This window comes from Sarcophilus harrisii, chromosome 2 (assembly GCF_902635505.1).
Source record: "Sarcophilus harrisii chromosome 2, mSarHar1.11, whole genome shotgun sequence".
Taxonomy (NCBI): domain Eukaryota; kingdom Metazoa; phylum Chordata; class Mammalia; order Dasyuromorphia; family Dasyuridae; genus Sarcophilus; species Sarcophilus harrisii.
The window spans coordinates 106,026,654-106,045,760 of NC_045427.1; positions in this window are offsets into that span (position 1 = coordinate 106,026,654).

Sequence of the window (19,107 nt, forward strand, 5' to 3'; positions counted from 1 at the left end):
AAAAGAATTTAGCTGAGATACAGAAAGAAAGAACTACGAAAACTTCTTAAGAAACTAAGGGAATCAACTTGGAGAAAAACTGAAGGGAATTTCCTGAGACAACTGAATTTTGACTTGTGGTGGAGAGGGTTTACTAAAAAGGATTCTTGAAAATTTTTGATTGTCAATATGAGATTGCTAAATGATGAAACAATGAGAAATCAGTAAATGCAATTGGTGGTTAGAGATGTCTCTAGCTGGGAAACATCACTGAAATATTTAAGTGTCTTCAATATTTGTTACACTATTAATAAATTGTGTAATCAGTAACACTAATGTTTAAGCTTATGAGACTAGTGGATTTTTAAAAAAGAAAGTGTTTATGAGGAAAGAGGTTTCTTTGGTTTGTTTTATAAACTGGGATGGAAACTCAGAGATAATTGATTAATTCAGGGAAAAGAATTGACATTTCTATTAATTTATAAGAGAATATCACAATATACCCCTTGATTGCCTTAGAACACTGGATGGGAATGGATAAAGTAATAAGTGATGTGATATAAGGGACTGAGGAGGATTTGGTGTGGTTATCAAGTAGTATAATATACCAAATATTTCACTTGACCCTACCTAGGATGTACATGGAAATCAACATTTCAAAAACTCTACTATCTATGTATGTATAAGGCAATAGATAAGGGTAGAATTAGGGAAAGGATAAGGAAAACAGTTGTGGAAAACAAGCAAAGTTTCATATAAAATGTGGCATTTGAGAAGAGTTTTGAAGAAATGAAAGATTCTCAGAGGTGGAAATGCTTTTAATTTAGAATTGGGAATAGACTTACTGAGCTTCTTTAGCTCTCCATATTAACATCTTCTTAACAATTTCTAGTATTTCCAGAGTAAGAAGGCCAGGATGGTGAGAGCATTAGAAACCATTTCATGTAAGGCTTAATTAGAATAACTAGAGATATTTATTTTTATATAATATATAAATATACATGATATTTATCTTGGAAAACAGACTTGGGACATACACAATTACTCTTTTCAAGTATTTGAAGAAGAATTCTATTGGTTCTGCTTGGCTCCAAGAGCAGTCAAGGAGAAATAGAGGGAAGTTACAGAAGTCCTAACACAATTGAACTTAAATCTTACATGGTAGCTACGCCCAGAGAAAGAACTCTGGGTGATGACTAAAAACCATTACGTTGAATTCCTAATCCCTATATTTATGCCCACCTGCATTTTTGATTTCCTTCACAAGCTAATTGTACAATATTTCAGAGTCTGATTCTTTTTGTACAGCAAAATAACGGTTTGGTCATGTATACTTAATGTGTATCTAATTTATATTTTAATACATTTAACATCTACTGGTCATCCTGCCATCTGAGGGAGGGGGTGGGGGGTAAGAGGTGAAAAATTGGAACAAGAGGTTTGGCAATTGTTAATGCTGTAAAGTTACCCATGCATATAACCTGTAAATTAAAGGCTATTAAATAAAAAAAAATCTTACATGGTAGAGATGGCATTCTAAAAAGAAATCTTGAGAAATTTTGGAAACTATTAACTATTGTGAGTGGAAATTTGGGCTTAATAGTGGGAGGGGGGGGGGAAGACTGATGAGAGCCATTCAAATGTGGAATGGGTTGCCTCAGGAGGTAATAACTTCATCATCAGAAGTATTGGAACAGGCTCTTGACACCCTGGTTTTCCTTCAGGATTCATTTTAAATACCACCGTTTACAAGAAACTTCTCCAGATTCCCAAAGTTGCCAGGCTTCTTCCTGCCCAAACTACTTTGCATTCATTTTAAATACATTATATATATTCTCTTAAAGACATCCATTGTTCCACCCCCACCCCCATAAGAATGTAAGCTCACTGAAGGTAGGAGTTTTTAACTTTCTATCCCCAGCATTTAGCACAGTGTAAGCCCTTAATAAATAATTGTGGATGAAATAGAGGGTATTTCTGTTAGAAGAAGATTGTATCTTTGAGGACCCTCTCAATGCTGTTACTACATTCTTACCTGAGTAGTAAGAAAAATATCCTAAGTAAAGTCATCTGATAAAGACTCAAAACTGGGATGAGGCAAGAAATAAAAGTTTTCAAGATAAAAATCAAAGAAATCAAAGCTTCAAAGATTCTGCTCTTAGTTCTTAGTTCCCTTAGTTCCCCTAAAGGCTACAGGAACAAAAAGTTAATGACTAAGGTAGGGCATTTCCAAGCCCATTTCAATTTCCTGGATTATAGCATTACTGAACAAGCTGGATCCAAGAACATTTCTCCTGTCACTGAAAGAAATGATTCTTCAATTTTTTTCATCATTGTTCACCTCATTATTTTTTTTAAATCATATGGATATAAATGAGTCAGACTCATCATCCCAGTTGTGAAAATTGGGAGATAAGTTAACATTCTTATTAATAGATGGAATGAAAAAATGGGTAATTATAGGATTGTAGATGCTTCCAATTAGAAGGAACTTTCAATTCCATCTAGTCTGAATTAATTTGCAGTTCAACTCAACATTAAATACATGCCTACTATTTATTCAATATTGCTATACATTATGCTGATAGTCTGAGGAATACAAACCAAGTAAGATCAATTGTTTAGTCTCAAGGGAATTACATTCTAGTTCAGTTGGTTCAACTACCTCCTTTTATATATGAGGAAAATGAGACCTTGAGAGGTTATGTAGCTTGCCCAAATTCACATAGATAACTGTAATAATCAGCAGAATTGATGACTATAGGTGAATTAATCAAAACCCAAGAACCTCTCTGGAGCTTTGTCTCAGAGTTTCATGAAATTCCCAACTTTAGATTATCATGTTGGATAAAGAAGAAAGAAAGGATTGTTGGTTAAGTAACATTAGTACCCCAATCTAATGTTTGCCTAACAGACTTAATTTTGACTTGGAATTAACATTAATCTTGAATTAACTTTTTTAAACATAATTTAAATTTTATTTTTAAATGTTTATTTAAATTTATTTAAAAATTTTTAATCACAAAATTTAAAATTAACTCATTATAACATGCCCTGAGTTAACATAAGTATTATTAGCCCTATTTTATAGATGAGATCCACAGGAGTTGTGATTGCCCAAATCACGTGAAAAGTTAGTGGCAAAGTAGAATCCCCAATCCAGATCTACTAACTTCCAGTTCCAGTTTAAGTTACTCTCAATTAATTCTCAGCTGCTTTATAGAATTATAGACCTAAAGCTAGAAGGGATCCTAGAGATCATCTAGTGCAACTCTCAATTTACAGAGAAGAAAACTGAGACCCGAGAGATTAAATTTGTCCAATGTCACCCATAGTTAAGTGTCAGAAGTAGTATTAGTGTTTTGATTCTTCTGACCCCAGTTTTTTTTTCCTTTTTTCTTCTTTACCCACTACTTTCACCTATTTAAAGGGAATAGATAATCCCAGTTTTACCTCTCTCACACGTCATAGGTTCCTGTCTCCCTACGATTCCTCTGTCCCTACCTCCCCATTTTTGCCACTTAGAAGAACAGACTCTCAGGGTCCTGAAATATAAACACAGGAGGCATGGACCCAGCCTCTAACCTTTCATTCCTTAAAATTGTTTGAGGTAGAGGGTAGGGACAAGTACCCAAGGGAATTTATATTGGTTCTGGTCTTGGAACTGGTTTTACAAGCACAAATGTACTCTCTGTGCTCTGGATCTGGGTCTGACAGACCAGAAAGTCTTAGGTTGCTGATACAGAAACTCCTTTGTGGAGGAAAAAGCAAAGGGAGCAACTTAATCCCATGCCAAGCTCCTGGGCAAGGCAGGTAGGGGGTGGGGATGGGGATGAGAAACAAGTTTATGAAGGGAAAGGAAAGGTGCTGATGAAATGACTTGGAGGAAAGAAACTGGGTGAGCTCATGAACTGCGACTCTCACAAACCCTATCACAGTATCTCCACAGACTCCAGGTTTATTTCAATTACTTTTGTTCCTATATACCAGTAGCTCTCAAAATGTATTTAGGGAATCCCTTTAGGGTCTTCAGATCAAATCTATTTTCTAAATGATATTAAGATGTTTTAATTTAATATGATGAAACAACATAACCCACATAAACAAGAGTTCTATAGGGAGGTCCTTAAAACTTTCAGGAGTGTAAAGAGGTCCAAAAGACCAAAAATTTGAGGATTACCACTATAAGGGATTTTTTGAGGAGGAGTCTGGTTAAGGCAGCCATTTTGTAAAGATGGTAAATATGATGACCACTAAACTTTAATTAGGAATTTTCAAACCAGGAGCAGGAGACAGCAGGGAAAATGGGGAGACAGAGACCCTGGGATACTCCAGAGCTTGGGAGTTAGGGAGGCACTTATGCCTACAGATTTTTTGGGATCCTCCATTTCAATCCAACAATTGTTTAAGCATTTATTAAATACCTATCATGTGTGAAGCATTGTGCTAGGTGCTGAAAAGCCAAAGACTAAAATGAAACAGACCCTGACCCAAAAGAACTTATGTTCTGCTAAAAGATTCATAATTTAAATAGATAAAATAATACAATATAATTAGAGAAGGAAGAAGCTGTTGACAAATAGAGGGTTAAGAAAGTTTTTTGTAGGATCCTAGATATAAACTGAACCTTGAAAGCAGTTCAAGGACCTTAATTAACTTTTCTGAATGATTCTAAGAGACAAAAGTGAGAACAAGCATATAGGGCATCTTGTCTAAAAGCAAAGAGGTAAAAGATGGCATACTAAATCTGGAAAATAGAAAGTAGGCTGATTTGGCTAGAATATACCATGTATGGAGGCGTGTATGGAGGCTGGAGACAGACTGTGTAATGCGTTAAACTTTAAGTTAAGGAATATGTATTTCATAAGGTGGGAAATTTGTATTTTAGAAGCAACAGTGAGCCAGTGAGGATTACTGAGTAGGAAAATGGGTATTGTCAGTAACCAAAGGAGTAATATGGTCAGTCTTGTGCTTTGGGAAGATTATTTTGGCACATAGGTGGAGGATATATTGGAGAAGGGATAGTCTAAAAGCTGGAAATACAATTATTTCTCACAATAGTTCAAATGTGAGATGATGAAAAACTGAATTAGAATGGTGGCTGTAAAAGTGGCAGGAAGAATACAGAAGGGAGAAATATTGTGGAATTTTTATCAATAAAACTTGGCAACTTCTTGGATATAGCAAGTGAGGCAGGAGAGAAAAGGTGACCAGATTTGCACCTATGGGTACTCAAACTAGAAGAGAAGTTAGAGGAAGTTTAAGATTGGGTGAATGAGTTCTGTTTTTGGAACTCTTGAGTTTGAGTTGCCAATAGAAAATTCAGTTAGAGATGATCGACAAGTGAGTTCTTTATTTAGACATAAAGAGTGGTATTATAAGCAAATTAGGAGAACATAGGATAGTTTATCTCTCAGATTTGTGGAGGAGAAAGGTATTTGTGACCAAAGAAGAAATGGAGATCATTATTGATCACAAAATAGATAATTTTGATTATATTAAGTTAAAAAGTTTTGTACAAACAAAACTAATGCAGACAAGATTAGAAGGGAAGCAACAAACTGGGAAGACATTTTTACATTCAAGGGTTCTGATAAAGGCCTCATTTCCAAAATCTAGAGAACTGACTCACATTTATAAGAATTCAAGCCATTCTCCAATTGATAAATGGTCAAAGGATATGGACAATTTTTAGATGAAGAAATTCAAACCCTTTCTAGTCATATGAAAAGGTGTTCTAAATCACTACTGATTTGAAACAGGACAGAGATAAGGGCTGGATATACATCTGGGAACCATTTGCTAAGAGTTGTCCATTGAACCCATAGAAGATGATGAAACTACCAAAAGTGGGTATAAAGACAGAAAAAAAAAAGACATGGATTACAATTCAGAAAATGTATCTTTAAAGAGACCATCCAGGTAGGATAAGAATCAGGGGGAAAAGTACTGTCAAGAAACTTGAGGGAAGAAAGTATCTAGTAGGAGGGAGCTGACATCAGTGCAGAAAGCTGTAGAGAGGACAAGGAGAAAGAATGAGAAAAGGCTATTGTAGTAAACAGCAAAAAGCTATTTTTCTTAATAACTTTATAGAGCAGTTCTTTTGAATAATAAAGTTTTAAGCCAGATTGCAAAAGATGTGGGAAGAAATAAAAGAGGAGGCAAGGAATATAAAATGCTTTTTTTGGGGTGGAGAGTTTGGTTATGAGAGGGAAGAGATATATGGGCCAATAGAGTGCTATTTTAAATAGTTATTCTTGTTAAGTTGTTGCTAGTTAGGACATGGGCTTGACTGACAAATGGGAACAGGATGCAGGACAATCTAGATACCCTTTTTTGCCTCCAATGACACTGTCTCTGACAACATCTAGCCTCTATCCTTTTTGCCTCTGAGATGGTAGTGGGTAAGATTCAGCAGAGGAGTTCTCTTGGTATCCTGACCCTGACAGAACCCCTCTGGGGTCTCATACTGGGAAGGAGCACATTGTAGAGGGATATGTGGGATCCCCCAGCACCTGTTCTGGCCCAAGCACAATAGTAATCCCCATTCTTGGGGAGGTTCAAGTAAGGGGAAGAATTCAAACTACAGATAGATGTTACAATACTTCTGGAGGCATCTATTGCCATCTCCCCAGCCATGGTCCAGGATTCCCAGAACCCAATGCAGGGATGGTGGGAAGAGGAATGTGGATAATCTGCCTGGACTCATATAAGAAAGAAATCTTGATAATAGGTGATGAAAGGCAGAGGGTACAATAGGCCTGTAACTGGAAGGTGGGTTTAATCCCTTGATTTCTCATTCTCTTCTTCCTGTGTCAACCACCTAGCTGGGCCTCAGAAGGAAAGTTTTGATTTTTTAAAATAATAATTGATTTTTATTTTTCAAAATACATGCAAAGAGTTTTCAACATTCACCCTTGCAAAACCTTGTGTTCCAAATTTTTCTCCTTCCCACTCCACCTCCTCCCTCCCCTAGACAGCAAGTAATCCAATATTGGTTAAACACGTGCGATTCTTCTAAACCTTAACAAAAAATCAGATCAAAGGGGGGGGGGGAATGAGAAAAAAACAAACAAACAAGCAAATGACAACACCAAAAAAGATGAGGTCCACATTCAGTCCCCTCTCTGGATGCAGATGAATCTCTCCAGAACAAGTCTATTGGAATTGCCTTAATAATCACCTCATTGTTGAAAAGTACCAAGTGCATCCCACAATTGATCGCCACATAATCTTGTTGTTCCCAACCGGGAAACATTTTGGAGACCACCTGGTCAGTTCCCTCATCCCACTTGGACTTAAGGCTACCTAGAGGAAAAGAGACTTCCTTTGAAGGCGGGTGAAGAGGAGCAGCTTTAATTCTCTTTGCTCCTCCTGATATTAGATTTAGGGACTGCAGCTGCTCCAGATTATGTGATGATCAACTGTGACACACTTGTCTCTTTTCAACAATGAGGTGATTCAAAGCAATTCCAATAGATTTGTGATGGAGAGAGCCATCTGCATCCAGAGAGGGGGCTGAATGTAGAGCTCACCGTTTTTGTTGTCGTTTGCTTGCTTGTTTTTTTATTTCTCATTTTTCCCTCTTTTGATCTGATTTTTCTTGTGCAGCATGATAGATGGAGAAATATGTTTGGAAGAATCGCACATGTTTAACCTATATTGGATTACTTGCTGTCTAGGGGAGGGAGGAGGTGGAGTGGGAAGGAGAAAATTTTGGAACACAAGGTTTTGCAAGGGTGAATGTTGAAAACTATCTTGCATGTATTTTGAAAAATAAAAAGCTATCATTATAAAAAACCAAAACTTTCCTTCTGGGGCCCAGCTAGGTGGTTGACACAGGAAGAGGAGAATGAGAAATCAAGGGATTGTCCCCACCTTCCAGCTATAGGCCTATTGTACCCTCTGCCTTTCATCATCTTTTATCAAGCTTTCAAGCTTTCTTTCCTTGTATGATGAATCAATTGTTTTGAAAAACTTAAGAGTACTATATAAGTGATAGTTATTACTGTTCTGAGGTATAACTCTAGTCATGAGGTCATATATTGATAGGTATTTGGTAGATGCCAAAGTTTTACAGTTTTAATTCAAATTTTAAAATTTTGTTAAACAAATACCATTTAAAAATTATTATTATCATTATCTAATTCTCTTTTTTGTTTGGATTCAGATAGAAACAGTCCTGGGGAAGTCACAATCTGATATTATTTTATAGATTATTGTGCAGGTTGATAGAGTTTAAGTATTTTGGGTAGCCTAATTAAAGTGTTCCAATAAGTATAAGTACAAGTTCATCTTTTGGAGACTCGTTGAATGTCTTCTTTGGTAAAACTCCAGTAGTATATTGGGCAGTTCATCTTATTCCCATACAATTTTGACCTTCTCTGTGAGATCTCTCTATTTGGAAAGTTTTCCAATCCATGGAGTAGGAGGAGGAAGAGGAAGATTTAATCTAGCAATATTTATTTAAAGCATTATTCTTAAATTTTCATGGATCAATATTAGATTCAGGTGATTATAGGCAACAATTGATTCTGACAATGGTCCAATCCCTGTAGTTTGTTGGCTAAATTCTCCAAAAGGTCGATTTTTATAGGATGAAAGAGGAGATTTCTGATACACCATTCTTCCCATTGTTCGTATTTTCTGAAATGCTACAATTTTATGTTTTGAAATTATGGGTTGCATGGTTCCTTCCATTTCCTTAAATAAACAACATTATTCACTAAATTTGGGCTGTCCAAGGTTAACCCTTCTATAGTTTCTGGTGGTGATGACTTGCAAATGTTGCACTATAAAATATTCTGTTTCCACAAACAAAGCTTCATGAGTTAACCATTTGTTGAACACTCCTTTGTTGACTGAGTTCATATGGTTGCCACTCCCAGAGGACCTTTTGATTTATTCTTAGATCTTAACCATTTCATAGGCTCCATCCAGAGGCATACCACATTTGGTTACATTCAACAAATCTAAGGGTGTGTACCTGCTATTATCATCAATTATCACTTCAATTAAAGTGATGTCTTCTTGTTCCAAAAGCATTTCTGTAAGTTTTTTTTTAAACCTGATTATCATGTCCTTGTATCCATCAACCATTTCCTCCCTCCATTTTGATGAAAAAGTATTTATCTTTCTTGAGCTTCATTATGGAGACAGACCTTATTTTTCATTATTATAATACAGATTTTTGTGAGTTTACTTTCTGAGATTGCTATGGTTCATTTTACAATTCTGAAAGTAAATACCATCAAATAATAACCTTTAAATAGTGCTTACTATGTGTAAGACACCATGTTATACAGCTAATGTCTGATTTAAATTCAGAAAGATGAATCTTTCTGACTCCAGGCTTGGCACTCTATTTACTGACCACATAGCTGTTTATGATTACTATTAATATTATTTGCTATCCCCTCTTCCTTATTGACTTGTTCTCATAAGATTATAAAGTTAGGGTGCTAGTTCCCCCTACCCTCCTATATTGGAGGCACTTGGCCTGCCCTGTTGCATTGGATTCATATCCTGGGACTTTGAGCCCTGATTTCACTTTATCTTGACTGGATTCAGATCACCTTGCCTCTTCCTGGCTATTTCTAAACCCTTTTATCTCCCAGTAAGGGTTTGCTGAAGGATTTTTAGGGCTGAGCTTCTACCTTTGGTGTTCTCCTAATTCACCCAACTCTCAGCTATGGCTCCAAAAAGCCATAGTACCCTACTAAGACCTTTTTGGCAGATGGGCTAATGTTACCACATTGAGTGTAAACTATAGGCTTTAAACTATCCGTGACTTAGTGGGGTGTCTACCCCAAGACTTCCTCCAAGGAAGGATAGATGGGAACAATTTGTTCCAGTAGCCATGAAAGCAGCTGAAGCAAGTGCTGTGGGGCACCCAAAGTTTGGTGGGACATCAAAGAAACAAGGTCATTCACTGTGTCCTGTACCTGACTTTTGTCCTGTATCTCAGCTTCCATGACTCAGGAAGATAAAGGGAGATTGGCTTGACTTTGTACAGCTCTATCTCACTTAAATCCAATTCACACACAAGTCAAGACATCACCCCGGGATGTCATCATTCCTTTTCTAAAACTAAGGACAAACAACAACAACAAAGTGACTATGGGCAAGTCCCTACATCTCTCTAGGCATCCACATCTCCACATGAAAGATGAGGGGGTTGGTTTCGTAGGCTTCTTGAGTCAATAAGATCACATTAAATGCTTTGGGAGAATTAGCTAATTACAGGGAATCCTTTTATAATTAGAAACATCTTTTTTGTAAGATAACTAATAATTTTATAATTTATAATATTTCTAAGGCCCTACAGGAGCTAAATCTTTGACCTTTTGTGTAAATATGAATTTCATATATCAAATTTGCTTAAAGTAAGGTATTCATGTACAGGGGTATTGTAGGAATGAAGTAATAATAGACAATGTGTGTGTGTGTGTGTGTGTGTGTGAACTTTGAGGCTTACAGTATACTTTACATCCATTATCATGTTATCTCACAACTACCCTGTGAAATAAATTATATTATTATACATATTTTACAGATGAGGAAATAAAGTAAGCACCACCCTACTTGTGTTGATATGAATCCAGCCCTTGCAGGATACCAAATCCAGAGTTCTATATCCATTATACTTAGTAATTTAATCTGGGGAGAGGGTGTAGTTTGTGTCCCTTTAAGGCAAATGTAAGGGGGAAAATGGCTCTGCAGTGATTCAATGATTCAAAGAAATAACAAATCCCGTTTTTTTTTTTTTTAACATTTTAACAGTTAAAACTTAAATACTATACTTAAAATACAGTGCAAAGACTCAGAGACAAGTTTTGTGCCACATCCATAAATGCTTTTGTAGGTCTCTGAAGTATTTTAATTTTTTAAAAGATATTGGTGATATAGTTTGACCCACTAATATCACTACTAGGTTTATAACCCAAAGACATCAAAGAAAGAGGAAAAGAATTCATGTGTACAAAAAATATTTACCATAGCTCTTTTTGTAGTAGCAGAAAACAGGAATGTAAGAAGATGCCTATTTGTTGCTATTGAGTCATTTTCATATATGTTCAACTCTTTGGGATTTCCTTGGCAAAGATAGTAGAGTGATTTGCCATTTCCTTCCATAGCTCATTTTATAGATGAGGAAATGGACAAAGGATGCTAAATGATTTATTTAGGGTCACACAGCTAGTAATATCTGAGGTCAGATTTAAACTCAGGAAACAGTCTTGTTGACCACAGGCATGACATTCTATCCATTTCATCACTTGCCTTTCCATCTATTGGAGAATAGCTAATTATGGTATATGGATGTAATGGAATATTGTTGTACCATAAGAAATGATGAAATAAAGAATTTTAGAGCAAACTGGGGAAGCCTGTATAAACTGATGCGAAGTAAAGTGATCAGAACCAAGAGAACTATTTATACAACATTAATAGAAAAGTAATTTGAAAAACGTGGAGTTTGATCCATGCAATGACAAATCATGATTCTAGCAAACTGAAGATGAAATAAGCTACCCACAACCTGACAGAGATGATGACTCAAGATGCAAAATGAGACATTCATGGCCAATGAAGGAATTTGCTTTGCTAGACTATATGTTTTTTACAATGGTTTTCTTTTTCTTTCTTTTAAAAAAAACAAAAAAGCTGTAAAAATGGAAGGAGGGAGAGAAAATAAGAATTTGTTAAGCATTTAAAAAAATTATGTTGGTAAATTCAATCTATCATCCTTTGATAGGCTGCCTTACCCTTCACTTTGATGTAGGCTTTTCTCTTTACTGAAAATTCTGTTGTAATCTTTTCTGATAATGATGTATTATTAAAGATAGGCTGTTGATAATCTAGTTAAGGCTAGGAGCTTGTTCTTCTGAAGTTATGAATAATTACCTCAGTATTTCACCAGGTTTTAGATGTTTAGATTGTTAGGCTCTCTATGAGTCATTGTGATATGATTTAATGGCAAGTTCCCTCCAGTTGTATTCTCTTTATCTCTAACTTATCCCCATCAAACAAATCAGGACTGGCAGTGTGGTGTTTTCCACCACAAAGTTGATGCAATGTAACACAATATACCTTTGGGCATCTTCTGAAATGAAATTTTTTGAATCCAAACTTTTTTTTTTTTTTTTTTTGCTGAGGCAGTTGGGGTTAAGTGACTTGCCCAGGGTCACACAGCTAAGCAGTGTTAAGTGTCTGAGATCAGATTTGAACTCAGATTCTCTTGACTTTAGGGCTGGTGCTCTATTCACTGTACCAAAAGCTGCCCTACCCAAACACAATATTTAAAAAGTCAGATGTCCTCTTTTTAGAGTTTTCTTTAGACATGCAAGGTTCTAATTCTAAGGTCCCAGAACTTATTTAAAAAATTATTTGATATCAGCTTTTCTAGGTAATAGGTTCCCTTCATAATTTTATCTATTTAATTTTGTTCATTTATTTACATTATTTCAAGAAGGGAACCATAGATTTCACCAGATTGTCCAAGGGATCCATAAGCAATGATTTTTTTCTTTCTCTTTTACATTTTCTAAACTCCTTTTTAAGAGGGAAATTTTTAGTCATGATCTGTAGAAGCTGACAACAAATTTTTATATTCCTAGGTTGTTCCACATCAAATACAATACTGATGTTCTTTTCTTAAATATTTTGCTAGAATTTGTAATTTCTCCAATACAAAATTCTTCACCATCATATTGATTTTCTTCCTGTTTTTTTCTCTCCTTGATCTTCTTATTCCTCTTTTTTCTTGCATGAACCAGTACCATGATTCCCTAGTTCTTTTTGAATATCCTTTTCTGTATCTGTGATATCAGGCTCTGACTTCTTTTAAGACCACCCTTTAACTTAAGTTCTTTTTAACTTTTAAGTTGCAATGATGGGGGTGAACCCTGAAACTGTTCTCTTTGACTTGGGGTGAGCTCTGAAACTCTCCTCTGACAGGGCAATTAACTGGTTTCATTAAGATTAGTCCAGGACCACTCCCTACTTAGCTGGAAATTAAGTGGTCTCATTCAGCTGGAGATCTGGACATGATACAACTTAAGTGGTCTCATTCAATTGGAAATCTAGGCCGGGGGGGCAGTGACAACATTGAAGGGATCTCATTCAATAGAAACCTCAGTGTCAGATCTCTTATAAAAACACAATTTTAAACTCATATCTTTGCAGAAGTCCGAAGTAGAATTATGCTTTGCCATGGGACCTCTCCTCTTGGCACAGCTGCCCACCAGGATCCCTGCCCACTGTGAAGAGACCCTCTTCTCAGTGATAACTTTTTGTTATTTCTCTTCCAGGACCTTATCACTAAAAAGTCTGCCTTCCTAGCAAATCTGGCTTCTCAGTGCCAACAGAATAAAACTTTCCTTTTGCCATTCAAACTTTTTGGGTTCATGAATTCTTTCACATTGGATCTGTGTCGACCAGAAGGGGTTCCCACAACTCTCTGCACTGCCACTAAGTGCATCAACAATAAAAACTGATCTGCAGTGTTTTCTTCATTTTAGCTTCCCCAATGAATTTTTCTTTGGTAATTTTTCAATTCTTCCTCTGTTTTCCATTTTATTAATGCCTCATGATTAGTGCTACTTCTTCCTGTTTTGATGTTCAGAGAAATGGCCACTCTTGCCAGGAGCCTATTCATTTTTTGGAAGCAAAGCAGATTCCTTGTTTTCAATACCCAAAGTACTCTTCAAAACACCATCATGGGTAAACTGGAAATATGTTTAGAAGAATTGCACGTGTTTAACCTGTATTGGATTGCTTGCCATCTAGGGGAGGAAAAGAAATTTGAAGCACAAGGTTGAGGGCTATCTTTGATGTATTTTGAAAAATAAAAAGCTTTTATCACTTTAAAAAGTTATTATGTTTGTTTTTTCTCTTCTTGTAAACTTTTTGTCTACTTTAAAAATATATATATTTGCTTCCCAATACATTTCTTCTTTTTAATGAACATCTCTAATTCACCTCAACAGGGTCAATATACAGGTCTGATGTCCTCTTTCACATGGTTTAATAACCAGCATTCCAGGGGGAAAAAATGTTCCCAGGACACACTTGTAAATTTAATTTTTATTAATATTTTCTCATTACTTTCTTAAGTCTAGACAATCAACACAATAAGAAAGTTCTCATTTTTAGCATTTGATTTTGGAGGTATAAATGTTCACACTGAAAGTTTCATAATCAGCTCAAATGAGCTGGTGGGAACTGGCTCCAGCACACCCTTATGATATGACATACAAAAAGGTTCTGGACCTTAATCAGCTGGAGCTCTCCAGCCTGATCGCTCATATCTGGCTGTTTTCAGAGGAATAAATGGTCTTTTTAAGGCCATACTTTAAATTCACAGGTCTTGAGAGAAAATAGTTTTAAAGTTCTTTCTCTGAGTATGGTTTAGCCTTACATGGGGCCAGGAATAGGTTCCAAAAGAAACTCAAAATAGATATGGTACTTTGAGGAACCAACTTCTCTGTCTGATCCCTGCTGTAGGCTAAGCCCACCTGGATAGGACAGAGGGCTCTGAATTTGCAGGGATATCATAGCCTTAAACATTCAAATCTCCCAAGTGAAAGGAGAAATGGATAAGTGTCAAGACCAAGGGTCTACAACCTGGATGGCTTAATACAATGAACAGAACATGTTTTTATAACACATACTATGTATCAGACACTGTGCTAAGTGTTTACAAATATGTTCTTATTTGATCCTTAAAAATTTTGACACATACTAGTTAATAATAATTATCTCATGCAATTTCAGAATCAGAATTCCAATTTAAATACACAGTCCCAAAATTTAAGGTGGCAGAAAACTACCTTTTCAAGTCTTTAAGTCTACAGGACTTTAAGAAAGTGTTGAGCTTTAGGATCCTGGGGGAGAGGTTTGGAGAAATTTGGATCCAAATGTCCTGCTGCAGGCCTGTGGCCCAGTTTCTAGCCCACCCTTCGTGCCAGAAATGCTGGGCGACCACATCAAAAGATATTGGGGCACCAGCACAAACCCCAAAAGAATCCAGACCAGCCAGAGACACCAGCCTAGCCAGGAAAAATTCCACAGATCTCTCCAAGGAAAATCCTGGAAAAGGCAGGGTTTCTTTCTTTCTTTTTTTTTTTCTTTTGCATTTTTTTCCTGTAAACTGGCCCTCAGAATACTTAAATTAGGCCTACTTAAAATTACAATAGAATAACTCAATATAGCCGACGGAAACAATGCCAAGCAATTTAAAACCTAGTCTCAAAAAACCCAGAATCTGCCAAAATGTTTTAGCAGTTCTATAACTTTAACCTTTCTGCAGACCCAAATTGGCCAATTCTAGGTCCACAGAAAGGTCAGTTTTTTATCTTTTTTTGGTGTGACAGTTAAAAACTTTCCCCATCTCAGAACAAGTCCTTCTCTCTAGCTAAAAGCTATTTGCATAAGTCTGATTATATACAAAACAAGTACTTTTAAAACCCAAATGGCTAGATCTTTTCTGCTGACTGAAACAGATGACAAAACAGATGCGCAGACAGACACACAAACTGCTTTTCTAAATCAATCAAGCTCCTATTCTAAGCCCCACTTTGGGTGAGAGAGAGGAGAGGAGAGTTCTTCTGGAGCAGAAACCCTGAGAGCTGGTATTAGTAGTGAAGGCTCCTTTGAATTTATACCCAGTCCTGGGGAGGGTAGGGAAGGGGAAGGGCAGCTTCTCTCTGGGGGCCTTTTAGTCCCTATTTTTAATCCCTATACATTTTGATATTTCATCCCAATTCTTTCTAAAGAGCCATCTTCCCAGGACACTAGATAGAGCCAGCTAGATTCTTCCTTTCCCAAGGTTCACAGTATCTTGTCCTCTGTAATAGAGGATTTACCCAATTTTGTCAGAGGAAAATGGGAGAATCCTTACAGAATCAAACTATTTAGAATTTCCCTAATATCAAGGGAAATGGGAGCTTTCTCCCAATCCCAATCCCAGTCACCCAGGCGGCTCACCAATTCTTGTTAGAGGAAAAGTATGGAGGACTCCTCCAATCTTACCAAGAGAAATGGACCTTTCCCAAGGTTCACAGTATCTTATCTTCTTTTTTAATCTCTCCCTCCTCGCCAGTTTCTCACCCAATTTATGTGACCAATTCAAAACTTTTTCTGCTGGCTTGTCTCCTGAGCTGAATTAATCCCTTATCTTTTCTAGCCCACTTCCATTTTTGCTTTCTCAGAGTGTCTCTCTTTGGGAGTGTGTCCAGTTGCAGTGGGAGTTCTGAAGCCAAGTCCAATGACCACCAGAGAACTTTCTGGGAAGGTACCTATTCAAGTATTCAGTATAGGAGAGACCCCTTACAAAGAGGAAATATTCCAGAACAAGCCCCCAAACTATGTGGGATTGTAGTTAGTGTCCATAAAAACAATTAGAGACTCTGGAGCTAAGAAAAAGCAAAAATGGACTTATTACCATCTTAGAAGAAAGAGCAACTCTTAACAAATAAGTTGTCTTCAGTAAAGGAAGTCAAAGCACAAACTGCAAAACACAAGATTTTATAGACCAGAAGCCCCCATCATCTTTTCCCCCACACATACCTTTACTCCCATTGGCTGGCTAGTTCTACACAGAGACTAAATATTGACCCCAGAATGTACTTTACCTGTTAAGTACTTAAATGCCAGTGAAAAGAGGGGGAGGGAGCAGGAGGGAAGAGAGACAGCAAGGAAATATTTGTTTATCTAAGATAATCAAACACTTGCAGCTTTCTAGCTCTAGCTCAATTTATCGATGCAGAGTCTCAAGGTCATATTCCCATGAGAGTCTTCACTTGGACTATCCCATACAAGCTCATTTTACAGATGAGGAAACTGAGGCAAACAAGGTTAAGTGACTTGCTTAGGGTCCCACAGCTAGTAAGTATTTGAGATTTGAGTTGAACTCGGGTCCTCCTGATTTCAGGCAGTAGTTGCCTTCACATGTATTTATTGTGTGCCTATTATATGGAATGAAGGATGCTTATTTAATGATTGATGGATCTATGAGTTCACAGAACCGAACTCATCCCTTCCCATCCTCAGAATTTTTGGTTATGTTGTTATTCAGTCATTTTTCAGTCATGTCTGACTCTTCACAATGCCTTTTGAGTTTTTGTTGTTGTTGTTGTTGTTGTTTTTTAGCAAAGATACTGGGCTGATTTGACATTTCTTTCTCCAGATCATTTTGCAGATGAGAAAACTGAGGCAAAGTGCTCCAGCCATGAAGGAACTAAACTGGGTCCCTCCCTCCAGGGGCCTTAAAAAAACAACCCAGAAACTGAACGACATTGACTTTGTCATTTGTTGGCAAGTGTCAGACTCCTGAAAGAACCTTTTGTATTCCATGCCTCCTCTTTATTTCTTCCCACTCACCAGGTTTGTGCAATCTGGCTTCCAACTCATTACTCAACCCAAGCTTCTCCCTTAAGTTGTCCAGGATGGCTTAGCTGTCTTCTCTCTGCACATTCTGACACTGGTGATCGCTCCTTCCTCCTGGACACTTTTTCCTCCCTCAATTTTCTCAACATTACTCTTTATTGGCTCTCCTTCTCTCTGTCTGATCACTTCCCAATTATCTTTTCTGGATTTCAATCAATGTCTTCTCTTCTGTTTGCAGTGAGAGACAGGCTGTATCTTGCACTATCCTTCTCTTTTGGTCTTAACATATTCAATTGAATAGCTCAAAACCTCAGTCTTACCTCCTAGAAATGGGATTCTTCATTGATACTAAAATGGACACTTTTATACTCACAGCCTTGGTATTTGCCCCTTCAGACCCTCATCTTTGTAGAAGTCTAAAATAGATAAGGTACATGCTTACCTTCCAAATAGCAAAAGGAGATAAATACATCCTAATGAATGGAATGCTGACTTAGCTTCAAATGCCACTTCTGGCATTTATTGTGTGATCATAGGCAAACTACTTGTCTAAGATAAATTACAAAAGGAGTTATGATACCATAAAAAAATCAATAGTTCAGTAAACATTTATTAGTCCTAGGTACAAAATGAAACTACTCAATCTAGTGAAATATAAAAAGAAACTGTTGTTTGTTAATGTGAATGGAGTTTTTAAAGTTTGCAATATGTTTTCCTGCCTTATTTCACTTTATTCTTTTTTTTTTTTTTTTTTTTTGAGGCTCATATCTCATCAACCTTAATTGCTTTTTTCTTTCCCTCTAAATGGAGGGCTGGTGGGCAAAGCAAGACTCCTCCCTTCCCTTTCCTCTATAAAGGACTCAAAATCCTGGGAATCTCTTCATTTACTACAAGCTCCTCAGCTTGCCTTTGATTCCATTATCATCATCATGCCTTTAAAGCTAGGTACCCACTAATATCATACCCCCCAGATTTTAATCTCTTTAAGGACAAAGATTCTTTTATTTTAAGCACAGTGCCAGGCATATAGTAAGTATTTAATAAATGTTTATTGCATCCAATGGCTGCATTGTGCAAAGTAATTTTTTCTTGAGCATCTCCCAGAGGGTTGTGCTGAATTTTCTTTGAAGAAGTTTAAAATTAAATTTCCAAACTAGAGAAAGAAATGGGGTAAATAAAATCCTTATAAGCTTCTTATTTTGAAACACCTATCTGAACAGAGGCCTCTGGGGGAAAGAATAAGGATTCCAGTCTCACCCCAAATTAACTAACTATTCACATTAGCTAAGGTGAGACTGGGGAGTAAAATTAGATAGGGTAGCTAAATGACTGAGGCCCCTTACAGGATAAATTTGTGATAATTTTCTGACCATTTGGTATCCTGAGAGCTTTTCTTGTCCTAGGAATGTAGAATGTAGAATTTGTGTGCAAGGGCTGTAGGTATGGGGGTAGAGGGTCAAATTTAATTCAGGCCTTCTTTCTTGTTCTTCTCAGGACAAAGTTCAGAGCTCTGGGAAATGGAAAGTGGGACCTTTCTGTATCCTATTAACCTACTGGGCTGAGATCCCAGGTATGCAAAGCTGCTTCCTATTACAACTGACTGGTACTGGATTCCCTCAAGCAGACCTTCAGGGCAGAATGTGGAAGTGTGGAATGTCGTTGGGGGTATTCCAGTCCTTAGTCCTTATCAGAGGAAGATAAAAATCTACAGTATTTCAAAAAGTCTTTTGCGAAAAACTG